At 37.9% G+C, this 23,544-nt stretch overlaps 1 long non-coding RNA gene across 1 annotated transcript; it reads left to right on the top strand.

The window, feature by feature from the left end:
• The first annotated feature begins 14,461 nt into the window (after positions 1–14,461).
• Positions 14,462–16,331, top strand: LOC137041823 (uncharacterized). The gene is made up of 3 exons (XR_010898158.1): positions 14,462–15,488; positions 15,789–15,991; positions 16,105–16,331. It is a non-coding gene; the product is annotated as an uncharacterized lncRNA (long non-coding RNA).
• The last annotated feature ends 7,213 nt before the right edge of the window (positions 16,332–23,544 follow it).

The raw sequence follows: 23,544 nt of genomic DNA, 5'->3' as shown, positions 1-23,544 counted from the left end.
ATTGTGGGGGAGATGGAAATGGCATCATGACCTGCCCCGTGCGACCCACTCGGCCAGCGGTGAGTACCATCCAATTACCTCCTTTGACGGCAAACCTTACCAAGACGCCAGTATTTGTTTGTAATTCTCACTCATCTGTTGCAGCACAAGCCCTCATCGACTCCGGGTCGGCGGGAAACTTCATCAGTCAGCAAACCCTCGAAAAGTTAACCGCCCAATGTCAATGTTGTCCCGTCGACCTCAGAATCCCCACCATTCAGGAAAAACCGCTGTGCCTAGGTCGGGTCCGCCATTTCTCCCCCACACTTACAATGTGTTGGTCATCTGCATGAGGAAACCATCACGTTCATGGTGATGGATGAGTCAACCGCGGAGATCATTCTGGGACGCCCCTGGCTTATATTACACCAGCCGCATATCCAGTGGTCCACCAGAGAAATCCTGCAATAGAGAACTGCTTTGATCGTTGTATTCATCGTCCTCGTCAAAAAGGTCTGTCATCATCGTCAGTTCCTTCATCATTACCTGTCCAGTCCACCTCAGTAGAGAGTCCCGAAACTCAAGTCAACGTGGCCATTCCCCCAGCTTACAGGGCATTCCAGGATGTCTTCAGTTAGCGGTTGGCTACCAAACTACCACCCCATCGACCTCCTGCCTGGGGCTACTCTACCGAAGGGCCGCGTCTATCCTCTGTTCATCCTGGAACAGAAGGCCATGGAGGAGTACGTGCACGAAGCGCTACAACAAGGGTTCATCCGTCCATCGACCTCCCCTGCTGCTTCAAGCGTTTTCTTTGTGGCCAAGATGGGCCGAGGCTTGCGGCCGTGTATCGACTACCGTCACCTTAATTCTCCGACTGTTAAGTTTAGTTATCCTCTTCCTCTGGTCCCATTCGCCCTAGAACAGCTCCGTGGGGCCACCATCTTCTCCAAACTCGATCTCAGAAGTGCCTACAACCTCATTCGCAAAGGAGACGATTGGAAGACAGCCTTCATCACTCCCTATGAATATCGGGTGATGCCGTATAGGCTGTCCAACTCACCCTCCGTCTTCCAAAATTACATGAATGAGGTATTTCGTGAATTCTTAAACAAGTTTGTCATCGTCTATATCGACGATATCCTTATCTATTCTAGTGACCTGAGGGAGCATGGATCTTTATCACATGTGTGTGTGTGTGTGTGTGTGTGTGTGTGTGTGTGTGTGTGTGTGTTTGTGTGTGTGTGTGTGTGTGTGTGTGTGTGTGTGTAAAAAAAAAAAATATATATATATATATATATATATATATATATATATATATATATATATATATATATATATATATATATATATATATATATATATATATATATATATTCCAAAACAATTCGTTTTGCTCATATGTGTACATTTATTCTCAATCCAAAGAAAAAGAAATGTATGCATCATTCTTAAAAACAAATCTGATTGGATGTAGATGGGAATTCCAGTACACTGAAAGTAACAAATTCTAAACAGTGTTGTGAATAAAATAATTGCAAAGTTATGATTGATTGCAAGTTCACAATTGAAACAGCAGAGTAAGCCACGGCTGCAAATATGAGATATGAAACTTAATATGAAGGACAATTGCAGGCTCAAGGTTATCTTATTCATAATTAAATTTAATCTGTTTTTCTTTTATTATTATTTTCATTCAGTCAACATTGCGGGAGCATGCTAACTAATAAGAATCGTGCATTTCTCATTTACTTTGCTCAAGGCGCTGCTTTGATGCCACGTTATATTCTGTCAGCAGCACAGACCCTTTTTCATTCTATTATTTATATTCACTCTCCATTTCTATTATATAATGACTTTTTATCAACTTGGTTTTGCATTAAATAAATAAACCACATGGCATGCATGGTATTAGCCTGCATCACTTTTAGTGCAACTAGCATGAACTCCATTATTAAACATACTTTTCAATATCAGCATCGGTCATTCTCTAGAAGTTCCATTCTGGTCATTCATCAATTTAATTTCTCAATTTTTGAATTATATGTGCCTGGGAGGTCTGCATTGCATATGCACATTTCATCTGAGCAATAAAGCCGACTGGAGAGTTTCTTACCTGAGGTGTGTGGGTGATGACTTTGTATTGATATTTGTGTAAAATAGACACTATAAATGATGCATTGGAATGTTAATGAAATTGGTTTTGAAGTCATGGTTAGCTGTGTATCCCAACACATCGTGTCTTTCTAATTCTTTGTTCAATGTACAAAGGAACATTTTTCAGCATTTCTCACTTATCAATACGGCCATTGTAACAAAACCAGGCAGATGGACATAAGCTGCTTGATAATGGTCTCAAATTCCAAAATAGCTGCAGGACATAAAGCAGCTTTATATCATGTCACCAATCATCTAAAAAAAAAATTTGACCCCCAGCTTCTGACAAATCTGATGCTGCCTTTCACATCCATGATGTGAATTTGTTTTCTTTCTATTTCACAAAGGCTGTTTATTGTAAATCTTTTTTTTTCCATAAAGGGGTTTCATAATAGTGACAATATTAGTCATTCTTCGCTTAAGCGCTATTGAAGTATTTATTATTGTTTGTTTGGGTACCACATTCATTTAACTAATCTTGAATTTCTGGGGAAGAGTGTAAAAGTAATCTGTTTTGCATAATTATTCCCTGGTGGAGGCACTGTGCGCTTATTAATAGTTAGTTATTTTGGTTCAGAAACAAAGCATGGAATTATCTTCATTAGTGAATCATTCACTCACTTAAAGGGGTACTTCTCCACTGGCAAAATGGGCTTTTAATAAAACTTGCCATCAAAACTAGACAAAACAGAGAAAAAATGCTGTTGTCTCTCCTTTTGCCAAATAAGTAAAAAAAAACACCTATAACTATACTGGACATGCTGTCACCCGAGGCCACTCCTGCCAGTCTGCTAGAGTGACTGTAAAAAAATATGGACAACTTACCTTAATCTCTTCCATTTAAAATAAGTAAAACCAGTGTCTAAATATGGCACTGACATCTTAGAGCCCGAGTCTGCACAGTAGTGAGCATAGACCATAAAAAATATTGAAGACGTGACTTTATCCATTTCGACTGACGAGTTGAAGATTCCAGACGCCCCACATGGCGCTGACATGTTGGGGCCGAGTCTGTACAGTAGTGATTTCGGGACCGGTGTCATGACAAATCGTGTCCGTCTGTGAAATCGTGTATATATATATATATATATATATATATATATATATATATATATATATATATATATATATAATTTACATTACAGGTACATTACTGTGTCATGATTTTGTATTGGTGTTATTACTTAGTTTATAAGTTGAAATCATTTACAACATGTTATTGCTCCCATTATAGCAATATATTATATTTTAAATACATTTTTGTGTGTGTGTGTGTGTGTGTGTGTGTGTGTGCGTGCGTGCGTGCGTGTGTGTGTGTGTGTGTGTGTGTGTGTGTGCGCATTCAGGTTTATATATAGGGCACAGGTTATATTCCCTATACAGCAAAGTTGATTCATCAATACAACAGGTGAGAAAAAATCATAACCCTGAAAAATAGCCTATTATCAATTATGTTGTTCCCCCAAACATGACCCCTTCTCTGCCAACTTAATAATATATGTATAAATAAATATATGTATAAATAAATAAATATAGAAATAAATAAGTGTAGAAAGGAATAAATGTGCAAATAAATAAAAATAGAAACACATAAATGTATAAATAAATAAAATAATGAATAAATATATATGGAAATAAAAAAATTAATAATAATAAATAAATAAAGACATGAATATGGAAATAAATGTGTAAATAATTATTAATTTTTGCTGTTTTGATTTTCTATGTATATTTATTTATTTATATATTTATTTATAGCTTTTTCACATTTCTTTGTATATTTATTAATGTATTTTTTTATTTTTAATATTGGCAGCTTTGACATTCCATAACGGAGAACAAGTAAACATTGTTCATTTCATGTTACCGACATTACCTAACAATACAAAGTGGTTGAAAATTGGCGGAGTCACCGGTACAACACCGCAGTAAAGATAGCTTGCAATTCTATATCAGGAAAAAAACTAAGTAGAAAGTTAAAGTTAAGTACTGGAACATGGCTTTGTTTTGTTGATTGCAAAACCAAACGGACAATAAATGGATATTCGCATATCTGACTTTATGGCATATCCGACTTTATCCCGAAGGTATATGGACATTGTGTTTATTTTATTCAAGTCAGAATGAAGACTTCTAAAAGCCATCTGCATCCCTACAGTTGCTTTATAGTGTGATTAGGCAAGAGAGTGTGAAAATTGTAGCATTGGAAGAGGCACACTTGAAGGAAAATCCATTGCTCAGACAAGGTAATGAGGTGCTGGGGGTGATGAAGGCTGAGGTACACAGTGTAGATAGCCAAAGAATACTGCCCCGAGCACAGGCTTATGTCCCCTTTCATCTTTCTCCTTGATCATGGCACTTTGTACCCTGCAAAAGCCAAAATGACCAAACATGTAGTACAGATACTCTCACATTACACGATACACAGACTAATCCAATATGCTTTGATCTCTACACAATCAGTAATACAAATTTTACCGTGTGAAACCAGAATGTCAGTGCTGACATTAGTATTCTCTCAACATTCAAACTTTAAAAAGAAGCTAAATTGTCAAGTTCTCAAGAGACCTGTTTTTGTATGCCATGTAGATTGTACTTGCGAATTTTTATAATGATAGCCTCGACTTCAAAAGCTTAGCAGATCTAAAAGGCCTAGTAATAAGCAGGGTGGCATTTTAATTTCATTATTCAAATTAATTCATGTCCAGAGGTTAAGATTTAATTTTAGAAGAATTTGGAAGTACTGAGCAAAGTCTTAATTGCTTACAAAGAGAGTGTGTGTGTGCCTGAACTTAAGATTTACATCCAATAAATATGAAAATATATTAAATAAAATGTTATAATATAAAAATATGATATTAAATATACTGTGCATTTAAGAAAACAAAGGGCCTCTTTATTGGCGTCAATGGCAAAGGCTTCAACAGGTTTACATGCATCATAGGTCAAAACGTTTTATCACAATACACTGCGAGCCCGATCACACACAAAAAATGTGTATCAGTAATACGAGTGTGCAATGTTGTGGAATGTATATACGGCAAAATTAGTTTTGACGTGCATATGGTTTGCAGTTTTCCACGTACATTCACACTTTTGCCGCACTAACCAAGAGCAGTAGGACTATTGATACACATTCTCATCGTGTTTACACTGCACATCACCACATTCTTCAATGATTCTCAAACAACTCTATGGATGAATCGGGCTGTCTAAATCCCACCTTTCCAAGAGCTATACTGTTCTCATGTGTAATCAGTCTGTTGTGATTGGTCTACCGTGTACAGCGCTTGTCAGAAGCTAAACGCTCATTTACCAACTGAATTTCAGCTCAGGAGACTTCCTCAGTCCTCAGCGATTGTACACACTGTGAAGACTGTAACAATGATGTCGATTTTACCATATCGTTCCAAACACGAATCCGATGATGAAACATTGGAAGAACTAGTTATTCATCCCGAACCTCCATCGCAGGACGACTTTAGCGGGATGTTTGTCAGTGATACACTACTCATCTTGAGGTACATTATGAGATGTTGCAACTGAAATTCCTAGCCCGATCTCACGAAAATGCCTATTGCGCACTTTAACATCCACAGAAGCTTTCCATTGCACAAAAGGATTTGAAAATATTAAAAATATTTTTCAAACTAAGACTAACTTTTCTTTTTAATTATTATTCTTTTAAGAATTTACAATGATTATTTCTGTTCACAGAATGTTTTTTTGGGGAAACAAACAAAAATATGTTCTTCAATTGTATCGCAAAAAAACGACAAAAACTTAATTTAATGTTAAGTGTAACGGAGGTTAAGTATTTAACCGTAAAAGAACACACCAACTTTTTGGATCGGTTTTCGGAACTTCATCTTATTCACCCGTATCCCCCAGAGTTAAATAACATAAATACCATTTTTATCTCCATGCTTGCCATAACTGTCTGACACACCTACCGCTAGCCTAGCTAAGCACAACATTTTTTGACTGAAAATGAAAAGTTGCAATTTTCTAGACCGATATGGCTAGGAACTACACTCTCATTCCTGCATAATAATCAAGGAACTTTGCTGCTGTACCACGGGTACAGCGGGACAATGATATTACGGAGCGCCTGAAAGTAGTCCCAAGCACGCTCTCTGTGCGAGCAGGTTGTCACGTTGGTTATGTTGACAGAAGTTAGCCTATTATCAGGCGCTCCGTAATATCACTGCGCCGCTGCACCCATGTTACAGCAGCAAAGTTCCTTGATTATTACGCAGGAATGAGAGTATAGTTCCTAGCCATATCGGTCTAGAAAATTGCAACTTTTCATTTTCCGTTGGTCCTAGTATACAATGTAACTAAACACATCACAACATGTAAATGGGAAAAAGTTGGCGTTATTCCTTCACTTATTGAGCAGCAGGGGTTGCACCGACTAGTTGACTTTAATGCTCTGCCATGACGGTTTAAGCTTGACGTCGACTAGTCGCTGGCCTATAGAGGGCGCAACAGTATAAGCAATTTCCTGACACGCAGGTATGACGACCATAAGACAAAATAGCTGATACAAAAGCTGTTATGTAGGAGTAATAACTTTATGGGCAGCGCTGTGTCATATGCCATAGCTGTCCTGTGCACAAGAAGACCCGTGTTCGTGTCTCAGCTCGAGGTTCAGGCTTATTTGTTCATTAATGACGTCATCAGCGACTAGTCGACGTCGACTCGACTTTCATCACATAAATGTTGACTTTAAAAAATCGGAAGTCATTCAACCCCTATTGAGCAGGAGGCTAGATGGAGCCGTTTACCTCCAGTCTTTGTGCTAAGCTAGGTTAGCGGTGAGTGTGTCAGACAGAGTTATGGCACGCACAGAAATAAAATGGTTTGTATGGACTTAAATAACTCTGGGTTCGGCGTGTTCCTTTAACGTTAAATCACAGATAAAGAACTATCAAAAACAAGTGCTCTGAGAACAAATTTCCAGTATTCCATCAATCCGATTCCGATGAGAATACATTTGTCTCCTGTTGACTCCTTCTGTCCATCTCTGTCATCACCCACTGAGCTCTTGAGGGAATTTCATCACGCCACGAGCCTGTCAGCAATCAAACCACCTTCAATCCTGACAACATGATTCCTCACACCCCCTGTGTCCCTTTAACACGGGACAATTCTTCACTCTGTCACCCAGCCCAATCACCTAAATCTGGACTTAATTAGATCCTAATAGAGCCATTTCTCACATTATGGTAGAGCGCTTTCCTTGGGTACAGCCTGATTAAGCAGACAGAAAAGGCATTGTTTTAGTGGAAAGCTTATAAACATCAACTGCTTTAGCACTGTGTCTTTATTAACTTTGAAATCATGTCTTCAAACCATTGGAAAAAAATTGTTAAAAGTAATATCTTAATTTACCTTTCAAGAAGTAGAATAAATTACAACAAAACAACAGTATAGATGTATATGCTGTACAACTTACCGAAACACATCATGTCTTGTGTATTTGCTCAATCAGTGTTTTAACCACAGAAGGACGTCAATAAAACAGCTTGTAAACAATGTCCTGTTACATTTACCTCAAGAAGCCATTCAATGTCTATAACTTGATAGTTAGCAAGAAAAATCAACTCTACAGTAAAGGTGCAAGTTTATGACAGCCTTTTCAACAATGAATTGGAGTAGAAATTATTATAACTAAGAGATGTGTTTTACTACCTATAATATAACACAAATGATTATCTGAATTCTAAGCATCAAGCTCAAACTGTTGAGATGCAGGAGTGCGTGTGTGAATTGAGACACAATTGAATCCCCAGTGTAAGCAAACACACACACACACAGAGAACATGCAAGTTAAAATGATGACTTTTGGCAATAAACTGGTGTTGATTTACTTTCATTCTCGTCGTTGTGAAGGACACATCTCAACATCTCATTCCAAGAGATTTATGTCTTTCCTGACACACTACTCATTAGATTTTGTTGAAGATTTCGACCCTGATTCTGACACAAAGTGAGATAGATTACTCTATAAAACCTATAGTGATGCTTAAAAGATGAACTTATAGTTAAAATTATAGAAGACTCTAAAGATGCCCTTGAAAATGTGATAAGTGAAAATGGAGGCACCAGAGAGCATTGAGTATTGTGGCTGTCACTGTTGGAAGAGGTGAAGATTACTTTAATTGCAGTTGTAAAAGTCGTCACATGCGATCTGGGAGCTGATGGGTCAATATAAATCATCCTGGATTCCTCATTAATTTCCCCACGCAGGGACAGTAAAACATTTTCATTCTATCACTTACTTGATGAGGATGAATTAAAGGCATGCTTGAATGTGTGAAATCAATGGCACCTTAACAGCATGTAGCATGAAGCAATCAGCCAGTCTGCAACACAGATGGCAACATCTGCAGTACAGCATTGAAAAGCAGCCTGATTGTCTTCACAATGTGTGTGCTACAAATCAGCATCAAGTTTCATGGTCAAGTCCATATCATTAACCCAGAACCTGTCAATCAAAAAAGCCTGTCATCCTTGGTCATTGGGACATGAACACTGCGAAAAGCCAAATCTATTTTTGTTTGTATGTTTATCATTATCTGAAACTCATTTAAAATATCAAAATTAATATAAATTTTTCATAAACAAAATATATAAAGTGTAATTTTCATAAACAACATATTTAAAACTATAATTAATTTGAGTTTTGTGCTTTATTTGATATTTATTTAGACAGTATAGCATAACTCACCAAAAATGCCATTTATTTTAATGCCAAGTAAACTATAAGCTAGAATTTGAATATCTTTCATTTTTTAACTATAAGCTAGAATTGTAATCTTTGTATTTGACTTAGAGACAAAAAAATTCCTGACAATCTTGGTTACACACACACACACACAAACACACACACACACACACACACACACACGCACACACACACACGCACACACACACACACACACACGTTGGTCTATGTGGTTTCCTGGGACCCTCCATAGGCGTAATGGTTTTTATACTGTACAAACCGTACTTTCTATCCCCTTACACTGCCCCTTCCCCTAAACCTACCCATCACAGGAAACATTCTGCATTTTTACTTTTTCAAAAAAACATAATTTAGTATGTTTTAAGGCCATTTGAATTATGAGGACATTTGATATGTCCTCATAAACCACATTTATAGGGTAATACCAGTGTAATACCCATGTAGTTATACAAATTTGTGTCCTCATAAACCACATAAACAGGCTCACACACACACACACACACACACACACACACACACACACACACACACACACACACACACACACACACACACACACACACACACACACACACGTCATGTTTCCATGTTTTATGAGGACTTTCCATAGGCGTAATGGATTTCATACTGTACAAACTGTACATCCTATCCCCCTACACTGCCCCTGCCCCTAAACCTACCCATCACAGGAAACATTCTGAATTTTTATTTCTCAAAAAAACTCCTTCTGTGTGATTTATAAGATGTTTTCCTCATGGGGACCTAAAAGTGTCCCCTCAAGGACAAGGATTGATATTGCCATCTTTGTGGGGCATGTCCCCATAACGTAGGGATTACCAGGCCACCCACCCACACACACACACACACACACACACACACACACACACACACACACACACACACACACACACACACACACACACACACACACACATACATACACACACAGTGCCTCATACAAAGTCATCATATCCTGTGAAAATCTTCACCTTTTGTCACATTAAACCCTGGAAAATAGCAGGGTTGGAAAAGTAATCAGTCCTCTTATTCAGAACTTCCTAGAGCCCCTTTTGCTTTAATTAAACTTTTTGGATACAATATGTCTATACTAGTTTTGCACATCTAGAATATTTGCCCATTCTTCCTTGCAGAATTCCTCAAGTTCAGGCAAATTGGACGGGTCTCTTCAAGTCCATCCAAAGATCTTCAGCTGTCTAGCAGAGGAACATTTGAGGTTTTCCTCAAGAATTTGGATGTATACTTGGCAGCATCCATATTCCCATCAATCCTGACCAATCGCCTAGTCCCCGCTGAAGAGAAACACCCCCACAATCATGCTGCCACCACCATGCTTTACACGGTGTACGGTGTGTTTTGGGTGGTGTTCTGTTTGCTTTTCACCAAACATAGCTCTTGAAGTTCAGTTCAAAAGTGTCAATTTTTATGTCTCATCACACCATTACACCTTCTGCCAGATGGCATCAGAGTCTTCCAGGTGTGCTTTTGCATAGCACATATGAGAGTGTGGTACTTTTTCAGCAAAGGTTTCTTTTTTTTTAGTACTATTTTTGGTGAAAAGCAAACACAGCACACTACCCAAAACACACCATACCATGGGCAATTGGTCAGGATTGATGGGAATATGGATGCGGCCAAATACATTATTTAGTTATCAACAAGTAAAAAAAATATTGACCAGAATTGCAATATTGGTACATCAATATTTTTTGTTTTTTATCAAATCAGTTAATTTAGATGTTACCACATAAAGCATATTTTTAGGTTACCTGACAAGATTTTCGTACTTTGTATCCTCAGTTGTTAATATTAAGTTGCCATATTGCATAAGCGATGCCTTTCTTTTAGGGCTGGTTGCCAACGGTAGTGGTCTAACACTCATGAGCAGCAGATTGCCTACCCCATTAATCTTGGACTTCATTGTCTGGCAATAAAAAGGTGTGTCTGAACATAAAAGATCCCTCCTATCCATCAGTCTTAGTGCCACTCAATAAATGGCCACAGATTTAAACAATGTACGGCCCTGTGATAAAGCCTTGTTTGTAGTCTGTCTTTCCAATTGACATGCTCAGATAACCATCTAAAGCTTTTTAAACCTGTGGGCTCCGTAAGGTTACCACAGCACACAATAAGATGGTGACAAATTTCAAACTTATCCCCTGTGACATATATATGTCTGATGTTAATAGAGGTTTCAGGGGGAAATAGAACAAACAATCTTTTGATCTGGTATACCTCAGGCTATACAAAGGAAATCAATGTAAAACCAAATGAGATATACAGCATTATATAAAAAATTTTAAGGAAGCAACGTTACAGATTGGCTATGACTTTGGAGAGGATTGATTGTATTGACGTTCTCATAAACCATAGCAATGAGTGATTGAACAGCTATGTCAATCAAATCACGGTCATCCATCACCACCAACAACTGAACAACTCAAACATATTTTAGACACAACTACATAAAAAGAAAAGAAAAACAATAAAAATACACATTATAGCATGGTTCCTCCAAGGCAGACACAAATATAAAATGCATAGTTTTTTCAGGGTTCATGTTTGGGCCTGCATTTTGATGCCTTTTGCCAGCGTCCAGTATAAACGGAAGAGCGGCAATCAACCTAATGTACTCGAGTGTGTCCAGCACACAAAGCCTTCTCACTAAGGCATTAGCTCAGCAATCTCACAAAGTGAAACACTCGTCATTAACATGAATGACCAGAATTTATCATCATCAATAGATTGTGTTCTTTGTAGACGTTTCCACAATAACAAAAACAGGTGAGGGTGAGTTCTCCTTCAGTCTGTATGATTGATCTGTCTACTGTCCTTAAAGCAGGTTTATTATGTTTGCTCCAGTTTTGTTCAGAATGTATAATCTAAAAGCTCTCCATTTATATCTTGCATTTTAAATGTTCTGACATCAGGCACAAAGCAAAGCCACTTTGATGATAACCCAATGAAACAAAATACCAAGCACAGCTCTCTAGTTCTAAGATACACTATATTGCCAAAAGTTCTGGGACATCTGCCTTAACATGCACATTATCTTTTATGACATCCCATTCTGAGGTCAGATAATAATGTTGGACAAGAAGGTCTGGCTTGCAGTCTCCGCTCTAATTCATCCCAAAAGTGTTCTATCGGGTTGAGGTCAGTCAAGTTCCTCCACACCAAACTCACTAATCCATGCCTTTATGAACCTTGCTTTGTGCAGGCATGTTGGAACAGGAAGTAGCCATCCCAAAACTGTTCCCACAAAGTTGGGAGCATGAAATTGTCCAAAATATCTTGGTTTGCTGATGCATTAAGAGTTCCTTTCACTGGAACTAAGGGGCCAAGCTCAACCCCTGAAAAACAACCCCACACATATTCTCCCTCCACCAAACTTTACACTTGGCACAATGCAGTCAGTCAAATAATGTTTTCCTGGCAACTGCCAAACCCAGACTCGTCTATCAGATTGCCAGACAGAGAAGCGAATTGGTCACTCCAGAGAACACGTCTCCACTGCTCTAGAGTCCAGTGGCGGCGTGCTTTACTCCACTGCATCCGATGCTTTGCATTACACTTGGTTATGTAATGGCTGCTCGGCCATGGAAAGCCATTCCATTAAGCTCTCTACGCACTGTTCTTAAACTAAACTGAAGGCCACACAAAGTTTGAGGCCATTGACTCTGCAGAAAGTTGCCGACTTCTGCGCACTGTGTGCCTCAGCATGCGCTGACCCCGCTCTGTGATTTTACGTGGCCTACAACTTCGTGGTTGAGTTGCTGTTGTTCTCAATTGCTTCCACTTTAAAAATAATACCATTAACAGTTGACTGTGGAATATTTAGCATTGAGGAAATTTCACAAATTGACTTATTGCATAGGTGTCAACCTATCACGGTACTACGCTTGAATTTACTGAGCTCCTGAGAGGGACCAATTCTTTCACAAATGTTTGTAGAAGCGTCTGCATGCCTAGGGGCTTGATTTTACACGCCTGTGGCCATTGAAGTGATTGGAACCCCTGAATTCAATTATTTGGAGGGGTGTCCCAATACTTTTGGCAATATAGTGTATTTTAAGGGAGATTAATAATGTCTCCATTTGATCATTTCACTTGAATTAAATGCAATATGGCTATAGTCGTTTGGCTGTGAGCAGATTCCTACCATCAGCTAGTTTAGAATTCAAGCATAGTAATGTGAGATGCTTTGATAGACAGCATTGTTCTGTTCTGAACCCATGACACTTTAATTTAAAAGCAGGTGCAGTCTGATAATGGCTGAGCAGACCACACATCCCAAGGTGAACAAGGAGACTGTCTGGACATTTACCCCATTGACACTGTGCAGACAAACTGCTAAACATAGAAAGCAGAGGACGAGATCTGTTGTGGCACCCAATTGCTGTGACAGCGCTGTACAAAATACACCGGAGATGAAGTGGACTTGCATAAGCTCTGTAAGCCAGAATTCATTACAGCAGACACAAGACAAAACAACTGATAATCTTGCCAGTCTCTGTTTCTGGGAATTATCATGGCCTGCTGACTTAGAAAACAGTTTTACGATAGTGTTGAGCCGCTGAGAGGAAGCCATGAAGATATTCTGTTCAGGCTGAGCAGCTGCTCCTCTAGTTGCCATGGCACTTTAACACACAATTAATATCAAGAATCCATTTGGATCCCCTCTATATGAACTGTTCTCTGTGTGAGCTGTGTACAGTATTTTTAAACTTAACAAATTTTTTAATACTAGAAGTGATATATGTCAATAGTGTTTTTTTTTTTACACTGTAACTATATGCTGCATTAATATACAATATAATACTAATATAACATCATGTAAAATTGCACACTAAGCAAAATGCTTCCAACAGTATTGACACTCAAAATTCAAAAAGCAGTGTCAGGGAGTAACTAGTTAGATGCAGGCCTAACAGAGTTACATGATTTAATTACAAAATAAATTTAACTGAAATCCGTTACAGTTACTGAGAAACAAAAAAAGTGCAATTAAATTACAGTTGCTTATTAAATTGTTAACGATTACAAAGGGGGTAAAAATCTAGCATAAGTTGAAAAAGATTTTGTTGCTAGGCCTGTTTTTGATGTGTGTGATGCCTCCTGCCATTTGAAAGCCATTTAGTAAAGTGTTGCTATTCTGTTGCTTTTGATTGACTAACCAAATATTGGTCATTGAGTCTAAACATTATTTTAGGTGGAATATAACTTTATACATTTAAAAAAAAAAAAAAAAAAAAAAACATACCATGCATGTTACGACAGCTACACTTGGGGTGTCTGTTTGGGTCGCCAGTGAGTATGAAACTTGTTTCTATTCTTGCTTCTGTTAATGAGAATTCAATATATATGGTATAATGCTTTCCCTTCACAGTTCACACACACATAGTGGTAAAAAGAATAGTATGCAGATAAAAAATTAAAATAATTCAGTAAGATTACAAAACATGTTTTTTACTACAGTATTATAACCTAGAATGAAAATGTAGTTGAAGCCATTTCTTAGAAAAGTAAGCAAATGTACTCTTTTAAATTACTTTAACCCTTTTGCGATCCGACGTTCCGCCGGCGGAACGTAGGGGGGGTTACGGGTTTAAATCATAAATTGTAAAAACTCTGACAAAAAAGGTTTAACATGTCTCATATCCGCGGAAAGCTGAGATTCTCGCGATTCGACCGATGTAAACCATTTTAAGATACAATCAACACAGCAGATACAATCATTTGATTTGTCAGACCACCCCATTGGGCTTCCTCGGAATAAAAACTGGAGAAACTCACCAAAAACTGGAGAAAATCCATAACATTCCACCAAAAACGGTCTGGTTTCACTGTAAAGGGTCCAGTCAATCCAATTCAGGGCAATATTTAGTCCATAACACATGCATATGTCAATAAACATCCATGGAGCATAGTAGCATCATTTCACATTAGCTGATGGAGCAATCAAAGCATCAGATTATTCTGTCCATAGTTCTATGAAAACATGTAAACAGTCGCCATTGTCTGCTATCCAAATGATCAGTGAACTCTCCCCTTTCGATTGACAGTTCATTTGAGCCAATCGGTGCATCTGGGGGGTTGTTCTCAAGCTCCGAGAGCCAAGGAGCGCTCCGAATGCAGAAAGTCCCACCCTCACTTTGAGTGGCAGTTATTCGATCCAATTGCATCCGACTTTGAAAATGACGGTCTTGTCTGATAGCCAATGAAATTCTGAACGTGTCAATATACAATTTTAGTATGACGAATCAACCGGTCAGCATACATTAACATGCGTCACCAGCTCGTCTCTCCGTGCGCAACTGCGCATATCCGGGAGCGCAAGGAAACCATTAGCTTTAGCCGTCTGTGTTTATTGTTTACATCACTTTGAGCTTGGGTAGGTCGACGATTGCGAAGAGAATCATGGAGAAACTCGTTTTACTCGACGAAGTATTGAAGCAGAGCGTTCGGCGTGACAGTAATGAGTCGAATGATGACATTACTGAAGATTATTCGAGGTTTCATCCGTCGACTCGATAGCGGAGGAGCGGTTTTTGGATAGCGGAGATGTTTTTCTCGGCAAGTAAGTGTTTTATCATATTTTATAACGTATGAATGTAGTAAACACCTTATGACTTTATTGAGGTGCGTGTTTTGATGTGTTTGTGCGCTCGCGTTCTTGTGTTTGTTGGCATTCGTGTGTGCACCGGTGTCTGTTTTGTGTGTTTGTTTTTCTGTATATATACTTGTGAGCATGTAAACATTAGTAGAAAACAGAAAAAATATAAATGTTTTGTAAATAATTGTATTATTATTAGGGGTTCAAGCACGAAGTGCTGAAACCCTATTGTAATTGTACTTATTATTATTATTATTTATACAGACAATCATCTGACATCGAAACAGAAGAAGTAAGTAAATTAATCCAAACTGAGGGACAGCACATCAAAAGAGAGAGCCCACACCACAACTTCTCAGAAGGTTCTGCCAGCAGAATACCCAGAGGCAAAGGACGGGGAAGAGGAAGAGGGAGAACTGGGTGTTGAAGGACATCTCTGTTCCACCAGCAGTGAAAGAGTACAACTGGTATGTATTATAATCAACAATTATATAAAAAAATATATATTAAAAATGCTATTTGAAATAAAAAAAAGTATGTAGGTCAAGTTTTTTTTTTTTTTTTTTGTCTGTTCATACAGGTGCATGAGTGGAGTGGACCTCTCTGATGCCCTGATGAGCTATTAGTCATTCACAAGACCCAGAAGTGGTACAAAACATTTTTCTTTGTCCTTTTTGCTGAGTCAGGACTGTTACAATGCGAGGCATGTTGCCAGTGACGTCTAAAAACATATTTAGAAAATTTGTAAATAGTTATATAGTTAGAAATATAGGTTTATATAATATATAATATGTGTGTGTGTATGTATGTGTGTGTATGTGTGTGTGTATATATATATATATATATATATATATATATATATATATATATATATATATATATATATATAGTATAGTGTTTTAAAATAATAAAACAATTAAAACCATAGCACTTGTTTTTTCTCTTTATTTGCACTGTTTAGTTTCAAGAATTTAAAAAAAAATGTGTCAGCAATGAATGACAGTGAATCTGGATAAAGAATAGAATAGCTCTAAGTGTAACCTTTCATATGAGACCAAAATTATGACTCTACATTAAAGCATTCAAGAATAAAAGCATTTTATCTGTTTATGGTTCCAAAGGGCCATTTGGAGTCTCCAGGTGGCCTTTTTTGGAGAGCGCCTAGAAATACATTTAGATAAACAAGTGTAAAACACTCATTTTATGAGGTATTGATATCAAATTTGAAATTGGGTTTGGTAAGGCTTCAGACTGTGACCCCATTGTGTTTTCCAGCTTATATCTACCAGCTATAGTTATCTGCAGGCATCTTTTTCCCAAAAAAAAGTAGGCGCAATATTTTTTTTTCATTTTTCAGTGAGTTCAAAATTATATTACTCAATACCAGTGAGACTTACAGTGATTTTGACAGTTTAGGAGCAAACCTCAGAGTGTCACCTTTTAAAAGAGACCAAATCCATGCATATCCTCCATATGGTTCAAGCACAGCATGCAATTTATTTTGGGTATGACTTTTTTCAGGCGTTTTAGGCAAAATTGACAGGAATTCTAAGAGAAATGTAAATAGTTACACTATTACATGGTAAATATGGTAATCTGTAACCTATTGCATTTCCAAAGTAACCTTCCCAACACTGTCAAAAAGTCACCAATAAGTGATCCACAGGGTTATCACCCGTGTTTGTTTTGTGTTGTTATAGAAGAATCAACTATATGAGAAATCAATGTTTGTTTCACTAAAGAAAGAAAGTCATCTTTTTGGGTGGAGTATCTCTTCAATTGCTAACTGTTGTATAAAATCCATCCACACTTGACATTGTCAACATCTACAAAATGCTTGAAGGGGTGAGATACTGAAGAGATCTTGTGTGATTTTTCTTGCTCTTGCTACTGTGTTCTGCTGTGCAAAAGATATATTAGCTGTCCAGCTAGGCCAATCTGTTGACCAATCCTGGTTATCGAATATACCATAAAATGCTTCCAATTTCAGCAAAAGGTTTTACAGCTTAGCCAAAGGCAACTAGTTGTCCTTGAGGAGAAGACTGACAGAAGCAAAGCGGTTTCGTGGTTTATAAGTCATAAGGTAGCCTGTATTTAACTGCTATTTTAATGTTACAAATGCTGCATAGAATCTTCTTACTGTTTAGGGTGGATATAAATCACTGGCTAATAAGTTATATTTTTTTCCAGAGACACTCTACCTCTTTTTTTGCCATATGCAGCAGTTTCCTCATGTAAATAATGCACCATGGTATCCTGTCAGTGGCGCTCTTCGGGATACTTGCCATTTAGTGATCCACAGATTATGTTCCAAGTAAAAGATTAAGCTTGGAGCACTACAACAGCACTTGGGAATTTTAAATGGTTTTCTTCTCTTTTAAACATCTTTGATCCTGAACAGCGAGGGGCCAAGGGTAAATGCAATTAATTTGTGTTTACAAAATGAGATACGATTATCTGACTGTTTGCACAATCAAGCTCCCATTCACTTTTGCCCACAACACACTTGTCCTCGATTGTACTGAATTTCAGGTTGAAGTGGTACATGTGGGCCTCTTCAGGCTGAGAGATGTGAGAGGAAAGTCACGTAAAAACAGACTGAAAAGAAAATAAATAAATAAAATGATTCTTAAATGGATAGTCGAGGAGCGGCCATGAAATCAGGAACAGAAGCCAATCAGCCCATTCAATCTCTTGTGCTTTATGAGCCGTGCGAGTTTTGAGCACTCTGCGCAATGAAGTGGGACACAATTAGCATGCCAGCAATTAGGTATGAAGTTCTTACACTGCATTTAAGCAGCCAACTCTTTGCTTTAAGGGATTTGGCGAGGTGGTTTTCAGCATAATTGCTTCAACAGTGTATCACATCAATGTACATGCTTGGTTTGGTCATATTTTCTGCTGCTTGTTAGCTGTTTTTGAGAACCTCTATTTGATTTAGGACTGTCAATTTAACATGGTTATTATGGATGGATTTCTGTAGACTCCAGGTTTATGTTAAATGAAATAGAAATAAAACAAAAGTCCTTTTGTAATATCTGTTCAATTATTTTACCCATGCCGCCATAACGTAATGGTAGATAATATAATTATTTAATAGAATTAATAATAGAATAATGAAATTATAGAATTATAATTAGATAATTCTATAATTATCATATTAAAATATGTAATTTTCCCCGCTTAAGGTCGCTTATTCAAAACAAAGGCGTAGTTTGATGCCGCCTTAATTTCGTGAAATCATGAAAGTAGTTGTCTTCACCTCTACAGACGATTGTAAAGAATCAGATGGGATTCATATTAATTTATTAGTTAATTTATTAAAGATTTATTAGCGTTTCTGTAGTATGAAGCAGGGTGGAGCTGAAAGCCGTTGGAGCGGAACAAGGCTACTGGAGCGATTGCTAATAAAAGACAAATAACACACGGCTCAAGTGCAGTGGAGCTTTTATTATACCGCAGACAAATGCTTCCCCTTCTTCTGGTCATGCGATATGTGGAGTAATGTAGTGCTGTTTTATCATATTACATACATTTAAGCACTGTTGGGGAGGTTTATATTCAGGAATATTCAGATGTTACCGCCTTTGTAATCAATAACATTCAATCAAATATACACTCACTTAAAGGATTATTAGGAACACCATACTAATATTGTGTTTGACCCCCTTTCGCCTTCAGAACTGCCTTAATTCTACGTGGCATTGATTCAACAAGGTGCTTAAAGCATTCTTTAGAAATGTTGGCCCAAATTGATAGGATAGCATCTTGCAGTTGATGGAGATTTGTGGGATGCACATCCAGGGCATGAGGCTCCCGTTCCACCACATCCCAAAGAAGCTCTATTGGGTTGTGATCTGGTGACTGTGGGGGCCATTTTAGTACATGTCGGGGGTAGTACAGTAAAATGATTCAAGCTTTGTGACATGGTGCATTATCCTGCTGGAAGTAGCCATCAGAGGATGGTACATGGTGGTCATAAAGGGATGGACATGGTCAAAAACAATGCTCAGGCAGGCCGTGGCATTTAAACGATGCCCAATTGGCACTAAGGGGCCTAAAGTGTGCCAAGAAAACATCCCCCACACCATTACACCACCACCACCAGCCTGCACAGTGGTGACAAGGCATGATGGATCCATGTTCTCATTCTGTTTACGCCAAATTCTGACTCTACTATCTGAATGTCTCATCAGAAATCGAGACTCATCAGACCAGGCAACATTTTTCCAGTCTTCAACTGTCCAATTTTGTTGAGCTTGTGCAAATTCTAGCCTCTTTTTCCTAATTGTAGTGGAGATGAGTGGTATCCGGTGGGGTCTTCTGCTGTTGAAGCCCATCCGCCTCAAGGTTGTGTGTGTTGTGGCTTCACAAATGCTTTGCTGCATACCTCGGTTGTAACGAGTGGTTATTTCAGTCAAAGTTGCTCTTCTATCAGCTTGAATCAGTCCCATTCTCAGAGGCCAATTCTCCTCTAACCTCTAGCATCAACAAGGCATTTTTGCCCACAGGACTGCCGCATACTGGATGTTTTCCCCTTTTCACACCATTCTTTGTAAACCCTAGAAATGGTTGTGCATGAAAATCCCAGTAACCGAGGAGATTGTGAAATACTCAGACTGGCCTGTCTGGCACCAACAACCACGCCATACTCAAAATTGCTTAAATCACCTTTCTTTCCCATTCTGACATTCAGTTTAGAGTTTAGGAGAATGTCTTGACCAGGACCACACCCCTAAATGCATTTTCAACTGCCATGTGATTGGTTGATTAGATAATTGCATTAATGAGAAATTGAACAGGTGTTCCTAATAATCCTTTAGGTTAGTGTATGTAACTAATTACTCCCCAACACTGTTTTTGAGTGTGTTATAATGCTACTCTCTGCGCTCGTTCGTTCAGCGGCTACTATAAGAAACTTGTTGCACACTGCAGTAAGAGATCGATATTAGGTATGGTAAAACATGGTACTCGCGGTAAATCAAGTAAACCAGATTTAAACAATAAGACTTTGTCCAAACAATGTCCAAACAGTCGCTTACCTGTCTAATGAAACACATCATATATTGAAGCGTCTTTGGTGTTTCCATGGTTTCTACAATATAAAACCAAAAACCGAGGGTAACACCTGTACGATGTCACTGAAAGGCGACGCAAAGACACAGTCCGTGTCCTGGTTTAAATGGCTTATTTCTCTAGATTTAAACATTCTTTGAAATATTTGGGATAATGTAAGTACACAAGTCAACAAAATATATAACATTGTTGTAGTGTTTTTTGGATAATTTAATCCAAAAATATTACATATTGTGCCTTAAATGTAATAAATTAAAAGAACAGTTTTATTTAATTATTATTATTTTTATTTACATTTCTTTGAAATTACACCCCTATAGGTTGTGTTTTCTTTTCCACTTGTGAATTTGATTTACTGTTTATCATTGCTTTGTTTAGAGTGCATGCAGGCAAGGACAACTGAATAGTAAACATGTGACTTTTAAAAAAACAACCTGTCTCAGTTTCATAAGGCAAATGTGAATCATATCTGACGCTGTTCTTTATTAGATCCTGTCTGGCTCATGTTCCACCCCCTTAATGTTCACTGACCTCAGCATTAGCGGAAAGGATGCTGACTGGGACGCCCTTTGACTTTGACAGCCGGGGATGTGACACCCATATGTGTGCATTTAACAATGCTGACCCAATGGATTTTTTTACACACCAGGGCAGAAGTATGTACTATTCTGGGGTGCAATGTCTATTTATAATAGACCTAAAAGACATGTTTTCGTCACCTGACGGCACCAGTTGCAATCATTGTAAGACAAAACTTTATGTGTGTGTTGCTCTTTACAAACTACATATCAATTCTATACAAGTTAAGGTTAATTCATTTTAATGCACATCGATATGTTTTCATTAAATATGCAGCACAGTTATTCCAGCCACTGCAAAACACTACACTGCAGGTGAGAAACATTTCACGTCACACAGTAGTTATGTGTTGTTTTAAATATTCGGTAGACGGAAATGATGGACATTTAATTCAATAGGAAATAAACACAGGAAATGGTTATAGATTTGATGATATGGTTTCTAGATAGAGTGATATGATGAGTCATACAGTCCTGTGAGCAGTCAGGATCACCAGCCCAATTATAGCTCTCCACTGGACACTCAACTGCTTAGTGGTCCGAACTATTATTTCCCAGACAGAGAACAGTGATCCCAACTGAAATATATGTAGCTTTCAAATTGAATTTGGAGATTGACTAAATTAAATTCTTTTATCTACCCTCTACCCTCTTTTTTTCCAGCCAATTCCAAAACCCTTCTGTTCCAAATGACTGTCAAAATTATCTCTATATTAAAGAAACATCAGAAATTGATACATATGTGATAGAATTAGAATCACAAAGCTACTCTAATTTTTTTAACATATATTTGACTTAATACCGGTATAATGACAATTAAGACGTAATGCCTCCTACAACAGATCTATAAATCCAAAAAAAAAAAAAAAAAAAAACATCTGGTTTGTGTATTCTGCTTCCTAGTTACACCCCTCTGAGGCAAATGGCAAGTAAATTCAATAAAATCTGATTTACAAGGGGTTTTAAAAATGAGTTTAGATAACTGAGTGCAGATGGACTGGCTCCTAAATAAAAGAAGCCAAGAAACATACAATAGAATATGTCTGAATAAGGTAAACATAATGACCAGTGGTACAGAATAACAAGTACAGCCATTCAAAAATCCTCTCACTTAAATTATATATATTTAAATCAGTTGCCTTATACAAAACATCAGAATAGTGAGCTGTTAGGTTCATATTAGAGAGATATTGGTCTTGTTTACTGTTGTTCCCAAGAGAATGAAGATGTTATTTTGGTGACTGACAAATGTTGACTCACTTGGGAGCCCCAATCCAATCATCAATTAGCGAGTGGAATATGCATGCCAAGCCACTCCCCCTTACATAATATAAATGGCTTGCATCCACTCATTCGAGATTTTGCTGAGGAGCCAAGATGTGGTCCAGGGTTCAGGTTGGGGTGGCATGGGAGTGGATTTTAAAACCTCTCCCATCCCACTCCCTAAAAAAATAAATTATTATTATTATTTTTTTTTAATCCGGTCCCATTCCAATCCCATGAAAAAACAGGAGGAAAATCCTGTCCCATCCCAATCCCAGAAGAATGACTCCCATTCCCTCCCACTCCCATTTTGTGTTTTTTTGGGCCAATATCTGTCAATTACAGTAAAAAAATTCAGTACAGATCACAGCCACTTAGTTGAATAAAAATCCAAAATGTATAGTTTTTGTTTTTTTATTCAACTGAAAGCCAGTTTAAACAATGCACACACATTAAATTCTATGTAAATAATGTGTAAACACACTCCCGTATGCGCAGTAAATGTCTTGCAGTTGGCGTATGGCATTTTCACGCCGTCTTTTTGGTTACTTCAGACTGCCCAGAAATGCTGGTCAGCATTACAACTAAGGTATCATTTTCAGAAAGTAATCGTAGCAGCGTGGCTTTTATGTCTGACCCGCTTTTGCTAATGATTTTTGCAGCTACAAAGTGGAGAGGGAAGCCTCCTCCTCTTATATTAATATTGGTTGTCACTAGCAAACCAACTTGGTGCATATCGCCACCAACTGTATTCGGGGTGGAGCACGTCATTCACTTAACCAACCACACCAAATCAAACAAGAGAGCATAACGACAAAGGGCAACTAGAATTGAGTTCAAAATGAAAATGTATAGTTAATTTATATAAACAGTATATTTGTATATTAACATATACATATGGGACAGGAGGATATATATCCCGTTCTGCAGGATTCCTGGAAAAATGTCAGCCTCTAGTTCAGGGTTGTGGCAGGAGGGACATAAGGTCTCCGTTCCCTCCATCAGGGAATAAAGGTTAGGACAGTAACCAAGACGTTCCCCTACCTGCTAGTCACGTTCAACATTATGTCGAAGACTGACAAATGGGGTCTGATGGAAAGCGC

This window comes from Pseudorasbora parva, chromosome 15 (assembly GCF_024679245.1).
Source record: "Pseudorasbora parva isolate DD20220531a chromosome 15, ASM2467924v1, whole genome shotgun sequence".
NCBI lineage: Eukaryota > Metazoa > Chordata > Actinopteri > Cypriniformes > Gobionidae > Pseudorasbora > Pseudorasbora parva.
Note: the sequence above shows the minus strand (reverse complement) of the source record. Positions and strands in the feature narration are given on the sequence as shown.